Source organism: Hibiscus syriacus, unplaced genomic scaffold (assembly GCF_006381635.1).
Source record: "Hibiscus syriacus cultivar Baekdansim isolate YM2019G1 unplaced genomic scaffold, ASM638163v2 tig00111769_pilon, whole genome shotgun sequence".
Lineage (NCBI taxonomy): Eukaryota > Viridiplantae > Streptophyta > Magnoliopsida > Malvales > Malvaceae > Hibiscus > Hibiscus syriacus.
This window is the reverse complement of record NW_024063172.1, coordinates 3,135,127-3,142,331: the sequence shown is the minus strand read 5'-3', so window position 1 is coordinate 3,142,331 and position 7,205 is coordinate 3,135,127. Positions and strand designations below refer to the sequence as shown.

At 33.7% G+C, this 7,205-nt stretch overlaps 1 pseudogene; it reads right to left on the bottom strand.

Moving 5' to 3' along the window:
* Positions 1-4,482: 4,482 nt before the first annotated feature.
* On the bottom strand, positions 4,483-4,976 carry LOC120169493 (annotated as a pseudogene).
* Between the last annotated feature and the right edge of the window lie 2,229 nt (positions 4,977-7,205).

Below are 7,205 nucleotides of genomic sequence, written 5' to 3'. Positions count from 1 at the left end.
CACCAACAGATACCAATGTGAATTATGGTAGTTTATTGTGATCATGATCTGCAACAAATTTCACACCCAATTTGACAAAATTCAACATTCTATATCCGAAAACATCATTTGCAATTGGTATGGTGTCTTACCTTCTCACAGTCGGTGAATTTCACATAGTTATCCAATATGACACCCCAGAAGGTAGAAATACTCTCAACACTTTCTTTGTTGTTGGCTTCCAACGCCTGTTGCTGTAATTACGCAACAAACATTATTAATTACCGTCTATAACACTACTTTTCAATATTTATTAATTTAACTCACCACTAAGAGGTATGGAAGGTAGCCAATCCTCCGGAGTGACTTTTGAGAATCGTAGCATATGGTCCAGGCGAGCAAATCGATAACCTAACAAAATTAATTACACAATCAGAACATATTCAATAAGTTTTAACATTTTCTACTTTCTACTTACCACACGCCAACCCATTCCGTAGGCTTCAACGTTGCAACGTCGTATACAGTAGCGAATTGATTTCCCATTGAGATTACAGAATATCTGTATGAATCATTAGGATTAATATGTTGTCATGAAATATTTAAATATCACTCACAAAACAATATATTCACTTACCCCGATTCTAACTCGTTATTCCATAAATAATCACAAATTGCAGCTTCGATGTCATCAATTCCGCTTGGAATATCCGCTTTTTCAACTACAATTTTGCATACAAATTTTTGTCACAACAACATAATAAAAATCAAATTAAGTATTCTTTTATTAAACTTACCTTCTGCTTCTTCTTCTGGGGTGCAGGACATTCCGAATCCAAAACTGCTGCTATAACACTCTCGGTGTATAAATGACATCGACTTCCTTCCTCCTCATTTCTTCCATCTCTTCTTCTTCCTCCTCCCTCTTTTCTTCTTCATATTTTTCAGTTCATCGTACTTTTTCTACATAGCTCTTCATCTCTTTATTTCACCCTTCAATTGAGCTCCTTCATCCGAGTATTTATCAACCACTCCCTTCACCCCCGTAAGTTCACTCCTCAAATCAACAACCTCCTTCACACTCCCTCAAATTTTTCTCCCGTCACCATCTTAATATCACCCCTTAACACCCAACTTCTTTCACCACTTCACCCCTCAACACCTCTACTTCTTTCACCACTCCATCTATTTTTCCTTCCACTACCCCCTTATGCCTCTCGAGTGTATCTTCGACTCTCTCGAGTTTATCTACGACTTGATCAAGTTTCTCTTCGACTCTTGATTGTCTTTGCATGATTTCAAATTGGATTTTTTTGATATCAGCCAATTCAGACATCAAAATGTCGAAGTTACTCTGTTTTGCTTCACCGTCGTCCCACTCACCGTCATCCCCCAATACAACCATCCCTCCTTTCTTCTCCTCTGCCTCCACTGCCTCCTCTACATCCTTACCAATAACCTTCAAAATTAAATTACAATATTAAGACATTGATTATATTCTTAATATTATTTAATTACATTTATTACCATTTCTTGCTTCTTCTTCCTATCCAACTTCAACTTCACCATCACTCTAACCACCTCTTCCTTCCCCCATGCACGGATGCGTGCCACTCCGGTTCTTTCATAAGCCGGCACTGCCTCACAGCCCGACCAAAAATCGAACAGTGCAACCTGCATTTATTCCTTTGAGGTATGCACCCTTTGAGGTATCTCTGGCTGCCCTTTTTAAAGGTGATTATTGATTAAATCAATCTCGAATGGATATATTCAGCCCAATTGAATTCACCCTTCAAGCCTTCATCGCAAATGAGCTTCATATATTCCTTGTTCGTTGACGTATCACCCGTTGGACAAAGAAATATCCCGACAAGGTACAATAGAACTCGGGCCTTCAGCTCATCCCCCCAGTAAGATCCACTTTTGATATCCTCTTCAACTTCAGTATATGTCACCTTATGATTCAAACCATATTTGGAGGCAAGTGCTTTCCAGTTCTTACTCCTACAGACTTCTATAACACTTTTGCCTTTGTTTTGTACCCCCAATACGGCTGCAGCAGTCGATACCCCCCCAGAGGGAATGAATAATCACCATACTTAGCCATACATTGACTGACGTCAAATTGTGCCATCAAGGATCGACACAATTCCCTCCGAATAGGTCGATCCCTTACTCCGATCAACGATCCAAAACCTATTTCTCCCAGCACATTCAACTGACCCTTCTCCTTAAGGTGTTTAATTAATAAATTCACCCTTTTAATGCTGCATCTTGTCGACACTTCCTACATTTTTAACATATAATGTTATAGTTCTTATATTTTGTATCAACGTATTTACAAGTTTAATGAATACCTTATTTTCATGTGCTTTCCTCCGTTCTTGTATTCTTACTATCATTCCTTGACTGTGTGATGTAAGGTCCTTTTCAACATCACTCATTGAATTCCTTTGGACCTCTCATCTTTTTTCACCTAATATTAAACATAAACGTTCTTAATCATACATTAACACTAAATACTAATACTACTCAATGTCAATTTCATTTTACATACCGAACCGCTCTGTGTGCCATCTCCCTTCATCCTTTTGCATTCGGCCATACTGTTAACATTTAAAAATTTGTAATCAATTTAAAGTTTATCGATACTTTAATCCAATTACCATTTCAACAATAATAACAAAGACATTGATACTTACTAGAAGTACATATATCCACCCTTTGGTTGCTTTCGAGTCTCGGCCTCAATTTCAAAGTCATCTGCTCCGCCAACAATTTTCCAACCCATTGACTCCATTTTTCCTTCATATATCAGTTTACGCAAATCAAATTATTTTGTTACATACACTTTTCAATATAAAATATAGATAATACTCTTGTGGTAAAACGGTTTTCTTCAAAAGAATTTGAATGGCCACACCAAAATGTGTCGGCACATTTATACAACCTATAATATCATTTTCTACCTATAATATTAATAAAAGTATCGACATTTATTTTTTGAATATCTATTTCTACCTGCAATCGGTCCCAAATGCTTCCTTACTCCAAAACCCCAAACAACACATAAAAACCCTATCGCGATTACTGTAATAATAAAAAATTAGGGTTTCGACAACATACTTTTCGATTCGACTGCAGCAACAAACAAACAAACTTCGCTTTAGAACGCCTTCTGAAATGCAGCAACAATTACTCTTCGATTTCAAAAACTCGTTCGTTCTATCTTTTTTCAGAGGATATTTAGCTATGGCCTTTATATTTTCATCGGATATGTTATTTATATTTAATCGATACAAATACAAAAGTGTCGATACTTTTAGTCAGGTGTCGATACTTTCGAAAGGATAAATTACCTATTTCTTTGAAAGTGTCGATAATTTATTACACGTACTTACGAAAGTATCGACACTTTCAATATATCCGGTATCATTTTACCGGTTTTATCATTTTGTTACCGGTTTTATCATATTTTTACCTGTTATATCGTTGTGGATCGATATATTTTTTAAAGTATCGACACATTATAGGCGCTATAACTCTTCTCTTTAAATTCACAAAGTGTCGATCCTTATATAACGTATCGACACTTTTAAATTTACCGGTTTTATCATTTTGTTACCGGTTTTATCATATTTTTACCTGGTATATCGTTTTGGATCGATATTTTTTTAAAGTATCGACACTTTTTAGGATTTAAAACTGCTTTAAAAGTTATGTAATTTATGTTTCAATTTATTTAATAGTGTTTCATGTTTTCCACCTACAATATTAATTTAATAATTTAATTTACAAAATTTTATTTGATTGTTGATATTTTATAAAATATTATTTAGAATTTAAATTTAACAATATTAACCAAATATAATAATAAATATTTTCAACAGTGAAATAAGTATGGACTTTTATAAAAATGATATATACTTTTTTGAAAGTTATGTAATTTATGTTTCAATTTTTTTAATAGTGTTTCATGTTTCCACCTACAATATTAATTTAATAATTTCATTTACACAAAAAATTATTTGATTGTTTTGATATTTTATAAAATTATTTAGATTTTAAATTTAACAATATTAACTAAAGATAATAAAATATATTTTCACAGTGTGAAATAAGTATGAACACTTTTATAAAAAGGATAGATAATTTACAATATAACAGGTAAAAATATGACAAAACCAGATTCATTATGACAAAACCGGTAAAATTTACTTGATATGTTAAACGTATGGACACTTTTATAAAAAGGATAGATACTTACCGATAACTAAAGTTTACCGGTTACCAAATTTTTTAATAGTTTTTCATATTTTCTACCTAAAACATTATTAGTTGTCCACATAATAGGTACCGCTAAACCGAATTTATTAAATACATTTTAATGTATCCGATAATGCTGTATATTAACCGTATATTAACCCGCCTTTCCTGAGACATCCCCCATTGAATCAAATTTTAAAGATGTTATATATATTTATGTCAACTCATATGTGAATTTAATCTCAAAAGTCGAATCAAAAAGAGCGAATTAAAACCCTAACCAAAACCCACAATGCCCAAATCACAGCAGTATCTCAAACCTCATCCTCAAGTAAAAGCATATTCGGAATGCCCTTATTAACGGGAAACTGCCGGCCGGTCTCGGGGCAAAGAAGCGCTCCTTCCTCGAGATGAAGCTCCAAGAGGGCATGATGAAGCCTCCTCAAAAACTCAACGTCCGTCTCCAAAAACGAAGGCTCCGGGAGGTCGTGGTAGCCCAAGATTCTGGAAGCATCGGAGAAGGCTTTCCAGTCGATCTAGGGGAAAATGTTCCTGAGTAAATCGTGATTGATTTCGACGTGATTCTCCACCACTTTCTCCACTTGGATCTTCAGGGGGAAACCGTTGGCTACACCTTTGATGTTGGATGATAACATGTTGCGAGTTAACAATCTCATATTTGCGGTGTTTTCGTTTGATGCTCGGCTTGTTTGTACGGAATTTTAGTGCCTTTTGAGTCCTGGGCAATTGGCAAACATGAATATGTGATTGTATATAAAGTCGTTTAAGTTGTTAAAGCTAAGCCCACTCTAGGATAGTGAGGCATTTGATAATGGGCCTTGGCCTTTTCCTTTTGGCATGGACATTACATAACAAATTCCACATCATTGTGTTCTTCCATGGACCCGATTCATTTAATTTAATACATAGATTTTCTTTTTTTCTCTCCAACGTGTCACTAATTTTGTCCACGAATCTTTATTTTCATTTAGGACAATTTGGGGGTCCAAAAACGGCTTTGCGTCACTAAACCCTGTCTTTTAGTGTTAGAATATCTCTCCTCTAATCCTCAAACCACATAATTCTTTTCTGAGAATTTTTGCACCGACCAAAATTGTTGAGATAACTTTTTTTTTTTGGGGGGGGGTTTCTTATCTAAAGCGGTGTAAACATTGTTTCTTTTGTATAGCGTAAATGTTATGGTATTCGAGAAAACATGTCTAAACTATCTGATGATTCCGGAAGACATTCAAATCACTTGAATACTTTTAAGAAATTCATAAAAGATATCCTTTGAGAAGATGTGTATGTGTGGTGTTTAGAGAAGTCGTTAGATAATCTAGACGTCTTTCAAAAGTTGTTAAATAGTCTAGACGTTTTTAAAAGTCGCCCAACAATTCAGGCATTTCCATTAGACTATAACGAATAAAAAGATAATTTTTTTAACAGAAAATATTTTTTGCAAACACCATTTGGACAGTTTTACCTTCTACACTGTATATTATCAAAAGCAAACCCTAACTGTTTTGCCCTAAAAACACACTCAATCTTGCGACAGAAAATTTTAGAACACCCTTGTGAAGATTTCCAACTCATTGACAGATTAGAAGACATTATATTATTCAAAACTCATCTCTCTATTCTACCTCGAGTATACCTCAATACAGCTGTACATTTTCATTACAAGATTTTAATAATTTAAACTCACCCTATCTGGCATACAACAATAAACCCTAAACTCTGCATTACAATCCACGTTTAATATTCCAACATGTTGCAGATAGTACAACCCCGTGAAATAGTATCACCATAATCGATCGAACGATAACGAATTCGATACGTTCAATTTTATAAACAAACAAATAATGATAATTACGAAAGAGTTCATTTTCAAACATAAAATATCTATATAATTATCGAACATCGAAAATCTCACCCTAATAATGCAACCCTAAGTTTTGTTTAATGTTTTTGAAGCAGCAGAAGATCATTACCATTAGGGTTAGCCACTCGTGCAACCCATAATTTAAAGAGATAAAAAAAACCCATTCGTCTGTTTCCGTAGTAATTAATTATATCTGATCAGAGATTCATAAATCGAAGATTGTACGTTTTGCACGTGGATGTCGGCCTCATTTTGGCACTCCGTTAGTTGACTTCATGGATTAATTTATGTTCCAATGCATGTTAATTATTATCAGTTAAAACCAGGAAAAAAATTTACAGATGTCATAGTTATTCTATTTGAAGCACTAAGCCTGCATCTGCCAAATTCAAGCAATCTAATAATATTTGTGAAATATGTATTTTTTCAAGCAATTTTTTAAAATGAATTAACTCTACCAAATGTCCCCAAACCATGGTTCGGATTTTAAATTAGTCCATCAGCTTCAAAACATTCTAATTGAGTCCTCATTCTACCAATACGATTTTAATCAGGTCCTACCGTCGATTTAGTCAGAATCTTGAGCATTAAATTTCAACTTAGATATGATGCTATCATATTTTGAAACACGTTGATATTCTAAACTTTGTACACCTATTGTACGGATAACTTGAATATGACGTTTTTTTTTTAAATTTTAATAAAATTTTATTTATTTAAGTATTAAATATAAATGATCAATGCCATTTTTCAGACGATTTTTAAAATTTGATAATCATTAAATATTTTAGAGTTTAGAAATCGATTTAGTTTAGGGAAACCTAGTCTAGGGATTCTTAGATGGGCCTTGGCCCTTAAAATCTTACAAAGAAGGCTCCGTAAAGCCGTATTTATTGGGTTCATTAAAATGGGAAAGCGACCCACCCAAAATTTAAAAATGCCTTTTTTTTCCAATTATTTGTCCCATAAAATTACAACATTTATTTTCTTTTGGTTCGTTCTCTTTAAATATATTTTCAGTTTTTTTTTTCTAAATTAAGATTTAAAATACATCCTTAATTTTTATACCAAACAA